Source organism: Callospermophilus lateralis, chromosome 6 (assembly GCF_048772815.1).
Source record: "Callospermophilus lateralis isolate mCalLat2 chromosome 6, mCalLat2.hap1, whole genome shotgun sequence".
NCBI lineage: Eukaryota > Metazoa > Chordata > Mammalia > Rodentia > Sciuridae > Callospermophilus > Callospermophilus lateralis.
In genome coordinates this window covers 104332168-104352141 of record NC_135310.1, presented here as the reverse complement: position 1 = coordinate 104352141, position 19974 = coordinate 104332168, and positions in this window count along the sequence as shown.

Below are 19974 nucleotides of genomic sequence, written 5' to 3'. Positions count from 1 at the left end.
TGTGATGTGCCAAAAGACGGGATGGCACACAGAAGTAAGAGCCTTTTGACAGAGAAATCATTTCCCCAAATTAATTAAAAGATAATTTCAGCCCTGACAGCCTCATTATGCATGTCATACAAACTTGGAAGCTTCAATTACGTCTGTGATTTCTCCTTCACCCTATATAGTCAATCTCTTTACCAATTCTGTTGACCTTAAACTTGCCTTGTAAACTTTTCCTAAATACTAAATGAAACCATACAAATACACCTGCAGGCTTAGATATAGTGCCTGACACACTTTAAGCTAACTTGCTACCTCTGAGTCTTTCCTCTTTCCTTCCTTCCTTCCTCCCTTCCTTCCTTCCCTTCTGCTCTCTTTCCCTCCAATTTTCCACCCTTCTCCATCATTATTACTGCACCATTATAGTGCTTCTAGCATGAATCTCTCTATTTGGGCTTTTACGAGGTCCTCATCTTTTCTGTTCCTTCCGGAGTACTTGCATAAGCCTCACAATTTATACACCTGCCTGAATTCCTTTCCTCCACCAGACTTAGAGTGGAATATAAGAATTCACTCTTTTCTTACTATCTAGCCCCAAACTGACATTTTTGCTCACCTCCCAAGGTGTGACTTGACAAATGATGATCTTAAGATCATCACCTTTGGGGCTGGGGATGTGGCTCAAGCGGTAGCGCGCTCGCCTGGCATGCGTGCGGCCCGGGTTGGATCCTCAACACCACATACAAACAAAGATGTTGTGTCTGCCGAAAACTAAAAAATAAATATTAAAAAAAAATTCTCTCTCTCTCTCCCTCTCTCACTCTCTCTTTAAAAAAAAAAAAATCACCTTTGTCTTCTGTAGCTTTTTATTTTGAGTGACTGTAATATGACACCTTAAAAACAAGCTAGAGGAAATGAACAGATTAACCAGAGGCACAAAAAATAGACTAAAGAAACAACAAGAACATGGTATTTTTGGTTCCCCAAATTCACTTGCTGAATAGTAATAAAATATGTGGAAGAATCTCATGTTTACAAGAAAAAAAATTTAAATTGATTTTCTTTCAAGATACAGGGCACTATGCCCACTGAGACACAGAAATAAACTCATCTGCAGGGGAGCAGAAACTTGAAGTCCAAATGCTGAGTTCTCTTTCCTCACATGCTCCAAGTGCAGAGAGAAAGAAAAATGAGTTGCCACTAATTGAAAAGAGCTTAGTTAAATCTGAATATCAAATATGAGCTTATTGGATTCATTTACTTATCCCGAAATGAAGACTTTGCAAAGATCAAAACAGAATGCCTAATTAAAAGAAGAATTGAGTGTTGTTTTGTCATTCTTTAACTAATAGCAGTGGATTCAAACATTCTAGAAGTGATGTGAATTGAATATTGTACTATCTAAAGAAGCCAGCTAAAACACCATTACTCTATAATCAGTAGATAAACCTGGTGCTATTTCCCAAGATGGCAAATTTTTTTCAGTTTTTAGAAAGAAAGCAGGGTGAACTCACTTCTTATCATATACATTCTTCATAGATAATTACACATGCTGGAAAAATTTATATGAACATGATTCATTCTGAGGAAGGCTGAGAAATTTAGTGAATGCATTTAAGTGCTTCGAAAAATTTAAGTAGTGAAAATAATATCATGAAGCCACTAATTCCCAGTCATTCATGGGGGGGCAGGTGGAGAAAAACTGAGAGAAGTATTTAAACTTATGGAAATTTAGATATTGAATTTTTTTTTTTTTTTTTTTTGGTTTTGTAAGAGAAAGGAGTTGTTTCCGTCCCTTAGTGTGCAGGGGAACAGTTTGTGCCTAGGCAGCAGGTACTTGACTTTTGGTTACTCCCAGTTTCTCCTACAGAGTAAAACCATATTGAGTAAGATGACCCTCTTACCTTAAAGGTTGCTATTGCTTAACAGATTGCAGATTTTTAACCTGGGGCCAGCACTAGCTGGAAGAAGGATTTCAAAACCTGTGCTCAACAACACAATCAAGTTCATTATGTGACTTGTTTCATGTTACATTCCTGCTTTACTGAGTCCTGCTTTTGACACATTTGTTTTAAAGAGATTTGCATGTTTCCTTGTTTTTTTTCCAATCAAAGGTATTATTGTAGTTGTTATTTTCTTCCTCACTCTGTACAACATAGATCAGTTTAGAGATATGTGCTTTGTAGGCATTAGCATAGTACTGAGTTGGAATTGCTAGAAGTCAATTAGAGTTCATAATATTTAAAAACTCAGAGCTGTAGAGCCGTTTTCCTCTGTAGAGGCTTTGAAAGAAAAAAAATGAACTATTGAACTGATATAACTCACAAGAAATATTTTGTTTGTAAGTCTTTGAAAGCACTTGTGACATTATATTAAATGATGTATGTATGTACTGGTCTCCTCTATCTGTGAGCTCCTGGTAAGCAGAATCCATTTATTATTCATCTTTATATTCTCAGACCTTATCTGGCACATAGTAGGTGCTCAAAAAATGTGTAAGAGCATAAAAGCAATTTCAATGACTTGACCTTCCCTTTGAGCTCTTGAAACTACAACAGCAGATACGTTCACAAAAGTGTCCTATTTAATAATGAGTAACAGTAAAGTATTATCATAAGCAGAGCTCCCTTTTATAGGCATTAGCAGGAGAATTCCAAATCCTTGAGAACATAAAGATGTAAGGAAACTAAAGCCAAAGAGTTATAAGAAAAGTTTGTGTGGCGTTCCAGAAAACACTACCAACATCTTACTGAGAAAGAAAGCCAGGACAACAGTGAGACAGTTTTACAAAAGGTGTACTTAATCAACATCTAATATAAGATGATCTGGGCCCGTTTGGGTGTTTGGAGTTTGCCTTGAGAATAACTTCATCTATTCCCTCATTGAACAAACACATATTCTTTGATTTCACTAACGTTATAAAATAAATTTTAGTAATTGTTTTTATCAACACAAGTTGGGCATGACACAAGATGCGCATGGAGTTTGCATCACATTATAGAGAATTTGGTGTTGATTTGTGCTCTTTTATTCAGTACTTATAGTATGCTGGGTACTGTGGGAGTGAGAATGAAGAGGAGGACATATGACTTCAAGGGTTGAGGATGCAGCAGCACTATTAGAGAAACATATTCAAAGGTAGGTCTACAAAGTCTAATAAGGAAAATTTTCAACAGCAGTGAACATTAGGGCTGGGCCTTTCCAAATACTGTAGGCCAGGTACATTGGTTCAGTGTGATTGTTCAAAGAGGGAAGCATTTAATTTTTTTTGTTCTACAATATCTTCACGTGAAGAGAGAAATGTTTCAACACCATCATCTGCCGCCTGAATAACCCTGGATAAAAATCTCCTGAGCCTCAGATTTTTGCTTTGAGCTGAAAGAACTCTAAGGCATCTTGGAATTCTAATGATAGGTGAATATATCAGGGCTCTCTAGGGAAACAGAAGCAACAGGCTAATAGAGATATATAGGAGAGAGTGTAATAAGAGAATTGACTCAGGTGATTATGGAGACTGGGAAGTCACAGTGCACCTCCTGAAAGTTGGAGCCTAGGAAACCCAGTGGTGTCATTCTGTCCAGGTGTGAAGGCCTGAGAACTAGGGAAGCCCCTGGTATGGGGAGTGAGAACTTTGAGTTCCAATACCTGAGAGGAGAAGGAGATGGAAGGTTCTGCTTCAGAGGAGAGAGTAAACTTGCCTTTTGTTCAATCAAGCTCCCTGTAGATTGAATAATCATGGCCTCCGTAGTAGATTTTTTTTTTCCAGGCAATTGATTCAAATGTCAATCTCTAGCACAATACAAAACAAAAATACAGATACTTCTTGACGTATGATAGGGTTATATCCTCATAAACCCATCTTTTATGAACAAAATATCATAGGTTGAAAATCCACCTAATGCAACTAACTTCCATCAGAGCTTGCCTGAGCCTGACTTAAACATGATCAGAACACTTCTGTTAGCCCCTAATTGGTAAAGTCATCTAACTCAAAGCCTGTTGTATAGTAAAGTGCTAAACCTCTCATGCAATTTGTTACATACCTGTTTCCAACCACAACAACCACAACAACAACCACAACAACAACAACAACAAAACTGGCAACACAGTACACTGAAGAATATTGGTTATTTATTTTCATGATCTTATAGCTGAGCAGGGAGTTCCAGCTCATGTTGCTGCCCAATAGTTTCTCAATACCATGAGAAAATACCATACTGCTGGACACAGTGGCACTAGCCTATAATCCCAGTGACTCAGGAGGCTGAGGCAGGATGATTTCAAGTTCAAAGCCATCCTCAGCAACTTAATGAGATCCCAAGAAACTTAGTGAGACCCAGTTGCAAAATAAAAAATAAAACAGTCTAGTGGTATTGCTCAGTAGTAAAACACTCCTGGATTTAATCCCTATTACCACCAATAAATAAAATAAACAGAGACTAGCATACTGAGTATCTAGAGCCCAGGAAAAGATAAAATCTAAAACTTTAAAGTATGGTTTTTACTGAATGTGTATAACTTTCACACCAAAGTCAAAATAATAATAATAAGTTAGGGACTATTTTAGTCAGCTTTTTCAGTGCTGTGACCAAAAAATCTGACCAGAACAATTTTAGATGAGGTAAAGTTTATTTGGGGGCTCAAGATTTCAGAGGTCTCTGTCCATAGATAGCTGGCTCCATTTCTTAGGGTTCAAGGTGAGGCAGAACATCATGGTGGAAGACAGTGGTGAAGGGAAGCAGCTCACATGATAAGGAAGCAGAGAAAGAGAGACTCCATTTGCCAGATACAAAATATATACCCCAAAGGCACACTCTCAATGCGCCAGCCACTCTGTGCCCACCTCCTGTTACCACTCAGTTAATCCCATCAGGGGATTGATCCGCTGATTGGGTTACGGCTCTCGTAACCCAACCATTTCTTCTCTAAACCTTCTTGCATTGTCTAACGGATGAGCTTTTGAGGGACACTTCATATTCAAACCATAATAGCGACTCTCTGTTTAACAGAAGAGTGAAACTCAGATCCTACAGTGAAGACCAAACTTGGAATCCCAGAGGCCATTCAGAATTTAAGTAATCTGTGTTTAACTTTAAGTATAAAAAAGCATGATAACTGAAGTCTGTCACTCAGTTCGATTTCCTAATGAGATATCATTCAAGGAAGACAGTTAATGTTAGGGTACCATGTATTGCGCATTTTCATTAGATATGAATTAGCATTTAGGGATTCCCATTTAGAGGTTCTGGAAAGTGTGAGAACAACTCTGTCACTAAATTGTGTAGGGAGCCATATTTTCTGCACACCTGCTATCTTATCTCTTTTTAGTCACAATCTGGTGAACTGTTAGTGTCTTGCCTTAACCTGTAGATAACTGATCAACTGGGAAAGAAAGTTACCATTGCTAACCCCCGGGGGTGTTTTTTCTTCCTGAGAATCCTCTGCTACACACTTGCATGTTTGCATAGTTTTGGGATTCCCCCTTGTTTACAGCAACAAGAGTTTGGTGGATTACTTCTTGAAAAGGAAATCTGAGTATTCTAACCAACCCCATTTCATCTGTCCTCATGCCACAAGTGAAAATGGTCCTGTGTAGGTGTTACTGTCTACAGGCTTCTCTGGTTACTAGTAATCACTAAAAAAAAGTTTAATCTAGCTACTTTAAGACTACTAGCCTTTTCTACTTATCTCCTAAAAATAAGAAAAAAATTGTAGTGAATTTTTGTTTTAGTAATGTATTTAAAAGCATCTCCATGTTTTTCTGACCTGACAATGCCTATTATCTAGCCTAGTAATTAACTGTCTCACAGGATGCCGAGGCTGCCTTCAGTGACAATCTGCTTGCTCATGTCTCTTTAGTTTATTGCTACAAAATACTGCAAAAGATTGAGGTGAATTGTCTAATTCCACATTCCAGGACTGCATTTCTTATCTTCATGAGAACTGGGTTGATACATGGCTATTTTCAGGTTATAAATATCATAGTTATGATAGAGTTTTGATGTTATTTACAAATATGTTCAGGCCTTGAGATGAAACTTACGGAGTTTAGGCACTTTGTCACTGACATTGGTAATCAGCCACACAGCCCCTTGCTCTGGGCACCTTCTCTCACACTGAGCTTAGCCTGGTCATTCCCTCCCAACCCACTTCCCTACATCTTCTCACTCTCCCTCCAATTTCCCATGTACCTGATGAAAATTACTCACTTTCAAAGTTACCACTTAAGTACCTTTTTAATTTATCCCAAGACTAAATTGTCCACTCCCTCATGTGTGCCCATAATGCTTCTCACAAACTAATAGCATAGACTTGCAGATGTGTTTTCCATTACATTTGGTTACATGTCTAAGGCTTTGGTCCCATACATCAAATTCTGTAAGCCTGAAAAAGGCAGCTGATCACTAAACTCTATTCATAGTGTCTAATACATAATTAGCAATAAAGCTTATTAAATCTAATAAATAGAACCCAGCCTTAGCTTTCATGCATGAAAGATGCAGGAAACATTGTGATCTAGATGATCCTTCATCCTCCTTTTACTTTGCTTTAGTTTATGGAAGTAGTATAACCTTCAAAAGGTGAGAGAGAGAGAGAGAGAGAGAGAGAGAGATAAATGATACAATTTCCAAGATTTGACATAAATAAATGAGGTTGCGTTTTAAACTATGGCAGGACATTCACCTAAATGAACATTGTCTGCTTCCAAAGAGTCATCTTGCAACGTTAAACAAGTTTAAAAGTTCAGTGTGAAGTTGTTGCCACTGCTCAAAACTCTTATACTTATTTGTGAAAGCTGCTTTTCCAGTTCTTTCTGAATATGCTCCACATGACAAACCTTTATTTTCTAAGGTTGAATTAGGTTTCTGAAAATAGCCAAAACTTTTTGGGAGCTAAAGTTGGCAGAGGAAGTGAATGCTTAAGCTGTGTAATGTCATTTTTTTGCTATTTTGGTATACTGTGCCTCAGGAGAATGGTGCCTTATGTAATTGTGAATTGCCTTCATTGAAGGAATAATGAGAATAATAATGTAACAGCTGGCCTGCTTCCTCTCTTCTTCAGAATTCCATCTTGTGTGGTCTGCTGTGCATTGACCTATTTGTGCATAGTTAATAAACAATTTCTTCTCAAGTTATTTTCTTATGATTAGAACACACACACACACACACACACACACACACCCCTTTTCCAGGCCTCACTCGTCTAGGTCTGTTATTCATAATGCCAACAATGAAATATATTAAAAATCTCTGTTCTTAAGAGCCAAGAGTGAAGACTATAGAATGCCTAACCATTTAGTAGCCTCGAGCCTTTGGGGCAAGTGACAGCCTCAAGCTTACTTATCTGTAAAATATACATGATGACACCAGGCCTCACACTCCCAGAAGATGGTAGTAGAATTATACGACAAAGGGAATGACAGGACACTTCCTTTTGGCATCACTTCACCACAGTTGTGATGATGACATAGTGTCTGTAGTCCTTTATGGCACTAGATTTGTGCTTCTCTTCTCACTTCCACGAACAGATTGAGATTAAGGATGGTGCTAGGCTCATATCAGAAATCCTTGCTAATATTGGCATGTAGTGACCACTTAATGAATAAGTGTTGTAAATATTTAAAAAATTAAGTTTTGATTTCTCTGAAATAAAAATTCCAAAGAAACATAGGCATTAACTGCCATGATTTGAATATGGATTGTCCCCTTCTCAGTTTAGGTAGCAATTTAATCCCCATGATAAGATATTAAGAGATATGATCAGGTGGGACCATTAAGAAGTAATGGTGGCTCTGTCTTCATGAATGTCACTAACAGAACAATGGATTAATAGGGTAAAGGATTAGCTCAAGAGAAGGTCAGCTATAAAGCCAGTTTGGCTAGTATCTAGAGCAACTCCTGTCACTGCCATGAAATGCCCTGCTCTGGAGATACCACACCTTTTCTTTTCTTTTCTTTTTTTTTAAGTAGATATGCAAATCCAAATTCTTTTTTTTTTTTTTTAAAGAGAGAGTGAGAGAGATAGAGCGGTAGAGAGAGAGAATTTTTAATATTTATTTTTTAGTTTTTGGCGGACACAACATCTTTGTTTGTATGTGGTGCTGAGGATCGAACCCGGGCGGCACGCATGCCAGGGGAGTGCGGTACCGCTTGAGCCACCTCCCCAGCCCCTCCACACCTTTTCTTCACCTTGTGTTTTCTTCTCATTCCATTTCAATTTGGCTTTTTTCTCTGTGTCTCCACTGAGCTACCTGTAGTTACTGGTGATATCGATGTTGCCAAATATAACAGTTTTTTTCTTTCTTTCTTTTTTTTTTAATTTTTTTTTACAATTTTTTTTAATTAAAATATTTATTTGCTCTAGTTTGTTATACATGATGATGAATGCAATTTATTTCATATTACACATATAGAGCAAAATTTTTCAAGTCACTGATTGTACACAAAGTATTTTTACACCATTCAAGTCTTCATACATATACTTAGGATAATGATGTCTAACTCATTCCACCATCACTCCTACCTCCTTTCCCCTTCCCTTTGCCTCCCTCCCCTTTGTCCTATCTAAAGTTGCTCCATTCCTCCCATGCTCACCCCTGCCCCATCGCCACTGTGAGTCAGCATCCTCATATCAAAGGAAACATTCTGCTTTTGGTTTTTTGGGATTGGCTTACTTCACTTAGCATTGTATTCTCCAGCTTTATCCGTTTACCTGCAAATGCCATGATTCTATTCACTTTTAATGCTGAGTAATGTTCCGTTGTGTATATATACACCAAAGTTTTCCCTATCCATTCATCTACCGAAGGGCAACTGGTTGGTTCCATAATTTAGCTATTATGAATTGTGTTGCTATAAACATTGATAGGAATGGATCCCTGTAATATGTTGTTTTTAAGTCCCTTGTGTATAAACCAAAGACTGGGATAGCTGGGACAAACAGTGGTTCATTCTAAGTTTTCCAAGGACTCTCTATACTGCTTTCCATATTGGCTGCATCAATTTGAAGTCCCACTAGCAATGTATGAGTGTGCCTTTTCCCCCACATCCTTGCCAACACTTATTGTTTGTATTCTAGCTGCATTCTGACTGGAGTGAGATAAAACCTTATAGTAGTTTAAAACAGCATCCCTTATGTTCAAAATGCTAGAAAAACTAGGCATATCAGGAACATACTTTGTAAAGGCTATCTATGCTAAGCCCCCAGTCAGCATCACTCTAAATGGAGAAAAATTAAAAACATTCCCTCTAAAATTGGAAAAAAAGACAGGAATGCCCTCTTTTACCACTTCTATTTAACATAGTTCTTGAAACTCTAGCCAGAGAAATCAGACAGATGAAAGTAGTTAAAGGGATATGGATAGGAAAAGAAGAACTCAAATTATCACTATTTTCAGATGATATGATTCTATACTTAGAAGACCAAAACCTTCCACTAGAATCTTCTAGAACTAGCAAATTAATTCAGCAAAGCAACTAGATATAATCAAAGGTATTTCTGCACATCAGTGACAAGTCCTCAGAAAGAGAAACTAGGAAAACCACCTCATTTACAATAGCCTCAACATACACACACACACACACACACACAAAAAAAAAAAAAAAAACAACTTGGGAATACATTTGATGAAAGAAGTGAAAGACTGCTACAATGAAAACTACAGAATGCTAAAGAAAGAAATTAAAGAAGACCTTAGAAGATGGAAAGATCTACCTTATTCTTGGATAGGCAGAATTAATATTGCCAAAATGATCATATTACTAAAAGCACTAGATTATTCAATTTGGCTTCTTTTTCTCAATTAAATCCCAATGACATCCCTCATAGAAATAGAAAAAGAAATCATGAAATTCATCTGGAAAAAAAAAATAAGAGACTCAGGATAGCCAAAGCAATCCTTAGCAAGAAGAGTGAAGCAGGTGGCATCACTATACAAGATCTTAAACTATACTACAGAGCAATAGTAACAAAAACAGCATGTTATTGGCACCAGTATAGACCTGCAGACCAATGGTGCAGAATAGAGGACACAGAGACTAAACCACATAACTACATTTATCTTATATTAGATCAAGTTGCCAAAAATATACATTGGAGAAAAGATAGCCTCTTCAACAAATGGTGTTGGCAAAACTGGAAATCCACATGTAACAAATTGAAATTAAATCTCTATCTCTCATCCTGCATAAAACTCAACTCAAAGTGGATCAAGGACCTAGGAATTAAACCAGAGACCTTGCACCTAATGGATGGAAAAGTAGGCCCAAATCTCCATGATGTCAGATTAGGCCCCAACTTCCTTAATAAGACACCTATAGTTCAAGAATTAAAACCAAGAATCGATAAATGGGGTGGATTCAAACTAAAAAGTTTCTTCTCAGCAAAAGAAACAATCAGTGAGGTGAAGAGAAATCCTATAGAATGGGAGCAAATCTTTACCACTTGCACATCAGATAGAGCACTGATCACTAGGATATATAAAGCACACAAAAACCTAAACAACACAAAACCAAATAACCCAATCAATAAATGGGCAAAGGAACTGAACAGACACTGCTTAGAAGAGGATATACAATTAATCAACAAACATATGAAAAAATGTTCAACATCTCTAGTAGCTTTTTCTCTGTTTTCCTCTCTCTCTGTAGCTTTCTAATCAGATAGCACTTCCTCCTGCTTGAATACCTTTCTTCATCTTTCTCTCTGTGATACTACAAATTTCTGAAGCTTCTCTTGTCACATGGGCTTCTCCTTGTTCAATCCCTTTGTTGATGTCTCCTTCTATGCTTTCTATCCTTTCTAAATACTGATTATACCTGAGATTGTGACCTGGGCCTTTCCAAATTCTTCAGGAATTTTGCCTTTTCTTCTACTGACATATCCCCAATGTTTAAACAATGTTTTTGGTATGCACTCAGGCTCAATAAACATGGAGGAATTGAATGCACACAATATCAAGCTTCTTAGAAATAGTGAGAAAAATTAATCTGCCTCTTTTCTGCTTCATACATTCAGCTGTGAAATATCTCTGGACTTTTGTCTACTTATGTTTTCCTTTTGTGTTAGAGTCTACTAATTGCAACCTGGTGGGATAACTCAGCAATTGTCTTTAAATGAGCTTATGCACATAGATTAAAAAAACTTAATGAACTATTGGTCCATCCATACATGGAAAAAAAAATAAGTGTTAAACAATTACCCAATGATTTTGCTTCAACTAGACAACTAATAGAGATAACTCCATTTTAAAACTTGTCTTTTTTAGCACAACTTTGGATTATTATTATTATTTGGAAACTTGAATTTTATAATCAACAATTCTAATAATAAGGTATCTGTAAAAGAACTGTAAAAGCTAACTTCCAAAAATTGTGCTCCACCCTTCCAATTTTTACTTAATGCAGAAAGAACTTTGTTTGAAATGTGCTTTCAGGTCAGTAATGAAAGATCTCATAAGTCCAGGGCATTATGATTACAATGTGTTTAAAGTGGCCTAAGCTATCCACACGATCTAATAACAATGGATTAGAAAATAACACGTTCTAATCCATTTATGGGACTTTGTAAGTAGTCAGGTCTCCAACCTTAATCCACCTCTTTATGTCTAGGTAGTGAAGCATAGCAGGTTTGGGTTCCTACAATTGCTGGCTAGGAAGGTACATTGACTATCAAAAGACATGTTAGGCAATGATACTACAAAGAAAGCACTTATAGCCCGTAACCACAGGACACAAAGAGATGTGAGCTGGCTGGGTATACAGCCATGTACAGTCTGGTCTGAATTTGCCTAAAGTATCCATAAGACTAAGCCACAAGGTAGGGGTTGGCAATCACTCCTCACTGAGTGCCAGGCACTACTGAAGCTTCCAGAAACTCCAGTCACAAAATGAAGATGTAGGTGTTGGTTGCACAACTCATAAGCTATTTTTCTCATACTTAACAACTACCAAACAGCTGTACCAAATATTTTTATGTCCAAGGCCTCTCTCTGTTTCTAACGTTCATCGTTATGTGTTCCAGCTATTTAAGAAATACAGTCTCACTGATGATGACCTGTCTCAAGAGTTATGTTGTTCAGCATCGGAGGACAGAGCTGGTATTGTTGACAGCAACTTCACAGTAATAGTTCCCCCTGAATGCATCTGAAAGAGCCATGCAATGAAATGAACTCAGCTCTGTATGCCCACTATGTTACAAGACTTCCACATAAAAGATATACTATGATCCTCCTTAGTCACCTGCAGAACTGACCAACATTTTTTATAAAAGTAAAAAACTTCAGATGTACCTCTTTTATTGTGGGCCAACAGTACAGTAATCTCATCTTCTTGCAAAGAAATTTATCATGACCAATGTGAAACTATTTATTGATCTTCCTTTTAAACTTTTCTTTAGGTTTTATTTCTGTAAAATAATTTGTTAAAATCCTTGCATGAGATCAGTATAGAACTCAGTTTTTTTAAAAAAGAAATATTCAAAGCTATTCATCAAAACATTATTTGATCACCAAATATGGCCATTCAATATTTGTTAGCTGATTGCTATCTCTCAACCATTTCATAGAATGTTCTCAGTATTTACCTTTTAAACTTTACCTAAGTGTCGAGGGTAGAGTGCTTGCCTGCATGCATGAGAACCTGTTTTCTATCCCCAAATTTGAAAGTTAAGATTAAATTTGCATGTGTCTTGGAGTCCAAAGAAAGATAAGTAAATTTTGGACTGTAATATTTTGTTGCAAAGGAAAATTCATGAGACTTTGTGAATTGTTATTTCATGGGTTTGGTATCTTATAATTTTATATATCTGATCCAGAAGTTTGCATTTGCTCCATATTTTTTTCTTTTAAGTCTTTTTTATTTCATCAAAATAGGTACAACAGTCACTAATATGGCATTATGTAAAAATGTGGATGTGTAACCGATGTGATTCTGCAACTTGTATTTGGGGTAAAAATGGGAGTTCATAACACACTTGAATCAAATGTATGAAAGATGATATGTCATGAGCTTTGTAATGTTTTGAACAACCAATAAAAAAAACAAAAAACAAAATAGGTACATAAAAAGTGTGGTAGGTAGATAAATATTAATTGGAAATGCAGCCACCTATTGGCTACTGTGGTACCAGAAGTTCCACTTCTTGGGAGGTAGGTGATGTTTGGTTTGAGTTACTTTGCCTTGTGTATTTGAACGCCATGCAAAATGATTTAGATTTTTCATTCAGTCCAACCATCTTCCCTCTTCATCAAACAGGCACACACTCACATGTTGTAACAGGAGTAGTATTAAGGATTTTGGTTTTACAAAAGCTGTTAGGGTGTAGTTGCTTAAGATATTCAGGTCCTCGGGATTAGGGTTGGTGTGGGAGAATTCCAGTTGAGAGCGTGTGAGGAACACAACAAAGGGTGTTTCGTTTTGTTTTGTTTTATCTTTTCAGCAAAGGCTTCAACATGGTGAAGCTGGATTTGAAAACTTTTCTGGTCTTTACCTAAACCTCTGGGGAGCTGTCAGGCCACACAAGAAGGATTTTTCAACTATTACAACTTGCCATGCAAGCTCTTGAGACACCTTGTCCTTTTAAGGTAAGTGTGCTGTTCCATTTGCTGGTGTAAATGGGTGGTGGGGGTGGGTACACTGGTATTTGACTCCATTTTATGGGCTTCCTTTCTGTCTTGCCACATATCTCAGGGCTCTTACAGTTATGCCTTTCCTCGGTTATCAACAGCTTCCCTAGAAAGGTAGCTAATATGGCAATGCCATTTGCTCCAGATTTTCTAATCTTCATTCTTATTAAAATGTCAGATTTATGTCTCATTATGCCTTACCATTAGCTAAACTCATAATAACATCTAAGTAGGTATTAAAAAGTTTTTTTCAAAGGCACTCTTGCTCCTGCTAATGTATCAGCAAGGTCTCTATATAGTCAATGGGAGAAGGCACACAGAACATGGTAGCTGATAAAAGAAACCTTTTATTCACTCCAACTTCATATTAGTTCTTATATCATACCACATAGGAAGAAGATACTTGTGGTTTAGTAGTAGGACTGGGAAGATTCACTGTTCTCTCCTAAGTGAGTGCCATAGAAATAGGAAGGACTTACAGAGCACAGGTGGGACAAAAGTAGAGAGAGCTCTTTCTTCCAGATCCCAGTAATTATGTTCAATTCTGCTTAGTGGACTGAAGCTGCTTGAGATGAACATTATTACCCTAGGTACATGTATGACTGCACATGTGGTACGACTCTACATCATGTACAACCAGAGAAATGAAAAGTTATGCTCCATTTGTGTATAATGAATAGAAATGCTTGTGTGTATAATGAATCAAAATCTATTCTGCTATCATGTATAACTAATTAGAACAAATAGAAAAAAAAAAGAAAAAATGACAGAGTAATAGGATATGGTTTGGCAAGAGTCCAGGGGGATGAATTTAAAGGTCTTTGCTGCCAAGTATTTAATCAATAAAAATCATAGAAGAAATCATTATAACAAAGTGCTGTATGTCCTCAAATAAATCTTTACTTTTCATTGCAGTTTCTGTCCCCTGTTAAGTTACATGTTAGCATATATTCATATATGCATCCAAACACATTTTTAGAAAGCTACATGGTGATGCTAAGCTTCTTGGTAATTTTCATTTTTATAAGGACTTTCTAAAATCAATGTCTGAGCTACAATAAATGACTCTAAAATAAAACTTCCATGGACACAAGCAGCTGGTAAAAGAAATGTGTTTGAGAAGTCACAGCCTTATGCTACTCTTCTTATAGTACCACATATAGAAGGGCCACTTGATTTTGTTAGTAGACTTGGGAAAACTTACAATTCTATCCCAAGTGAGTCAGTCACAGCAGATAGGACTTTGAAGGGCACAGATGTGGCAGACACATGTTTGTAAATAGAAGCAGTTTTTACACAGTGCATGTTGAACAGGGTGAAATTCTTACTGTACTTTTAATACCAATCATAACAGTGAGAGATTTGGATCTTGGGACACCACTTCCACTGCCATTGCCATCTTAAGACATGGCTGCTTCTATCTAGGGACACTGGCCAGGGCCTAGAAGTCCAATATCAAGGTATCAAGATGGCCACAGGTTTGGTTACACCTGAAGTATGCCTACTAGGTGGGCTAGTCTTGAAAATAAAGTTGACCACTCAGAGAAAATGACAAGAAACCATGAACAAAACATCTAAGAACTATGGGATAATATGAAAATACCAAAGTTAAGATTTATCAGGACAGATGAAAGTGTGAAGATACAAAGCAAAGAAATGCACAAGTTTTTCAATGGTATAATACCAGAAAATTTCCCAAACATAAAGAATGAAATGGAAAATCAAATACAAGAGGTTTACAGGACCCCAAATGTACAAAATTATAACAGACACATGCCAATGCACATTACAATGAGGATGACTAACATAGAGAATAAGAATAGAATATTAAAGGCCACAAGAGAAAAATATCATATTATTTATAGGGGGAAAACAATTTGAATGTAAGCTGATTTCTGAACCCAGAACCTCAAACCTAGGAAGTCCTGGAATAATATAAATCAAGCTCTAAAAGACAATAGATGCCAACCAAGAACTTTATATCCAGCAAAATTAAGCTTCAAATTTAAAAATGAAATAAAAACTTTTTATAATAAACAAAAGTTAAAAGAATTCACAACTAGAAAAACTGCACTACAGAACATTCTTAATGAAATATTCAATGAGAATGAAATAAAAAACAAAGTGAAAATAAGCAAAGAGAGAAACTATACTAAAGGAAGAGTCAATCAAAGGAAGAACTAAGTCAAATTTAACACCAGAAAGGAACCAAAAATGGGGCTGGGGATGTGGCTCAAGCGGTAACATGCTCGCCTGGCATGCGCGGGGCACTGGGTTCAATCCTCAGCACCACAAAAAAATAAAATAAAGATGTTGTGTCCACCGAAACTGAAAAATAAATATTAAAAAAAATCTCTCTCTTCTCTCTCTCTTCTCTCTCTCTCTCTCTCTCTCTCTCTCTCTCTCTCTCTAAAAAAAAAAAAAGAGAGAAACCAAAATGACAAGGAATACAAATTACATCTCAATAATAACCTTGAATGTTAATAACATAAAAGTCATCAATCAAAAAACAAACTGGCAGATTGGATTAAAAAACAAGACCCAATAATATGCTGTCTCCAAGACACTCACCTCATAGATAAGACATCCACAGACTGAAGGTGAAGGATGGGAAAAAAACATATGGACCATGAAAACAAGCAAGGGGTTTCCATACTCATATCAGATAAAGTGGACTTCAGGCCAAAGCTAATCAGAAGGGACAAAGAAGGACATTACATACTGCTTAAGGGAATGATACATCAGCAAGACATAACAATCAAAAATATTTATGCCCCAAAACAATGGAGCAATTATGTATGTCAAACAAACCCTTGTCAATTTTAAGAATAAAATAGAACACAATGCAATAATACTGGGTGACTTTAATATACCTCTCTCACCACTGGACAGATCTTCCAAACAAAAACTAAACAAAGAAACTATAGAACTAAATAATCCAATCAATAATTTGAATTTAATGGGCATATGTAGAATATTTTATTCATCAATGAGTGAATATACTTTCTTCTCAGCAGCACATGGATCCTTCTCTAAAATAGACCATATCTTATGTCTTAAAGCAACTCTTAGTAAATACAAAAAATTAGAGATAATACCCTGCATTCTATCATATCATAATGGAATGAAATTAGAAATCAATGATAAAATAAAAAAGAAGCTACTCTAACACCTGGAGACTAAATAATATGCTAGGAAATGATAAATGGAGAGCAGAAGAAATCAGGGATAAAAAATAATTAGCAGTAAATGAGAATAGTGGTAACACGTATCAAAATCTCTGTGACACTAGGAAGGCAATACTAAGAGGAAAGTTCATGGCATTGAGCTCATTTATTAAAAGAATAGAAAGTCAATGAATATATGACCCAATATTACAGCTCAAAGCCCTAGAAAATAAACAATCTAAAAGCAGAAGAATATAGGAAATAATTAAAGTCAGAGCTCAGATGAATAAAATTGAAATAAACAAAACTATTCAAAAATTGACAAAACACAAAATTTATTCTTTGAAAAATAAATAAAATTGACACATCCTCAACCAAGCTAATGAAGAAAAAAAGAAACCTCAAATTACTAAAATTAAGGATCATAAAAGGAACTATTACAGAAGACACAACTGAAATACAGAGGATAATTGAAAACTATTTTGAAAATTTATACTCTAATAAATTAAAATACCATGATGACATCAATAAAATTTTAGAGATATACCCAAACTGAATTAGTAGGACATGAACAATTTAAACAAATCAATTTCAAGCAATGAAATAGAAGTTGCTGTCAAAAGCCTACCAATCAAGCAAAGCCCAGGAACAGACAGATTCTCAGCCATGTTCTACAAGACCTTCAAAGAAGCATTCATCACAATACTCCTCAAATTATTCCATGATATAGAAAAGGAGGGAACTCCTCCAAACTCATTCCATGAGGCTAGTATCACTCACATACCAAAATCAGACAAAGACACATCAAGGAAAGAAAACTTCAGAGCAATATTCCTGACAAACATATATACAAAAATTCTCAATAAAATTCTTTTTTTTTAAACATCAGAAATTTATTGGTTGCTCAAAACATTACATTGATCTTGACATATATCATACATTTGTTTCAAAATAAACAAATGGGGTATGAATTCTTATTATTCCCCCATGTACAGATTGCAGGATCACGTTGATTATACAGCCACGTTTATACATACTGCCAAACAAGTGTCTGTTGTATTCTGCTGCCCCTCCTATCCCTTCCTATTCCCTCTCCCCTCCCCTCCCCTCCCCTCCCCTCCCCTCCCCTCCCCTCTCTCTACTCCATCTACCATAACTCATTTCTCTCACTCTCTCTTATTTTTTTTCCTCCCCTTTGCCTCACATCCTCTTACATGTATTTTTGTATAACAATGCCGGTCTCCTTCCCTCTTCCGTGTCTCAATAAAATTCTTGCAAATCCCATATAAAAACATATTAAAAAGATATGGCACCATGATCAAGGGGCATTCATCCCAGGTTTGAAATCTTGGTTCAACATAAGGAAATCAACAAACATAATTCATAGACTAAGTCAATAGACTTAAAGACAAGAATTTAATATATTCATCTCAATAGATGAAGGGGAAAAAAAGCATTTGGCAAAATAGAGCAACCAATCATGTTCTAAACGCTAGGAAAACTAGGGACAGTAGGAACATACCTCAAAGCTATATATGCTAAACCCAAGGCCAATATTATTCAAAATGGAGAAAAATTGAAAGCATTCCCTCTAAGAAATAGAACAAGACAAGGAAGTCCTCTTTTACCACTTCTATTCAACATTGTCCTTGAAACGCTAGCCAAAGCAATTGGAAGACAGAAATTAACAGGATACAAATAGGAAAAGAAAAATTCAAACTATGACTATTTGTCAATGATATGATTCTATATTTAGAAGGTCCAAAATATCCCACCATAAAATTTCTAGAATTCATAAATGGATTTTGCAAAGTAATAGGATATAAAATCAATATCCATAAATCGAACACGTTCCTATACATTGGTGATGAATCCACTGAAAGAGAAATTAGGAAAACTACCCCATTCACAATAGCCTCAAAAAAAATTGAGGAGCAATCTAACAAAATAAGTCTCTACAATGAAAACTACAGGACACTAAAGAAAGAAATTGAAGAAGACCTTAGAAAATTGAAAGATCCACCATGCTCTTGATTAGGCAGAATTAATATTGTTGAAATGGCCATACTACCAAAATTGTTAGACAGATTTAATGTAATTTCTATTAAAATCCTAATGATATTCTTCATATAATTAGAAAAAGCAATAATAAAATTCATTTGGAAAAATAAGAGATTAAGAATAGCCAAAGCCATCCTTAGCAAGAAAAATGAAGCAGGAGGCATCACAATACCAGACCTCAAACTATGCCACACAGCCATAGTAACAAAAACAGCATGATTTTGGCAACAATACAGATACAGTAGACCAGTGGTACAGAATAGAAGATACAGAAACAAACCCACACAAATGCAGTTACCTCATACTAGACAAAGGTATCAAAAACATTCATAGGAGAGAAGATAGCCTCTTCAACAAATGGTGCTGGGAAAATTGAAAATCCACATGTAGCAAAATGAAATCAAATCCCTATCTCTCACCCTGCACAAAACTCAACTCAGAGTGGATCAAGGACTTAGGCACTAGAACAGTGATCCTATGAATAATAGAAGAAAAACTAGGTCCAAATCTTCACCATGTTTGCTTAGGATCTGACTTCCTTAACAAGACTCCTAAAGCACAAGAAGTAAAATCAAGAATCAATATATGGGATAAATGCAAACTAAAACTCTTCTCAGCAAAGGAAACAATCAATAACATGAAGAGAGAGCCTACAGAATGGGAGCAAATCTTTACCACAAGTACATCAGATAGAGCACTAATCTCTAGGATATGCAAAGCACTCAAAAACTTTAACACCAAAAAAACAAATAACCCGATCAATAAATGGGCCAAGAAACTAAACAGACACTTCTCAGAAGAGGATATACAATCAATTAACAAACATATGAAAAATGTTCAACATCTCTAACCATTAGAAAAATATAAATGAAAACTACTTTAAGATTTCATCTCACTTCAGTCAGAATGGCAATTATCAAGAATACAAGCAATAACAAGTGTTGGAGAGGATGTGAGGGAAAAGGTACTCTCATACATTGCTGGTGGGACTGCAAATTGGTGCAACCACTCTGGAAAGCAGTATGCAGATTTCCTCAGAAAACTTGGAATGGAACCACCATTGACCCAACTATTTCACTCCTTAGTTTATTCCCATAGGACTAAAATCAGCATACTACAGTGACATAGCCACATCAA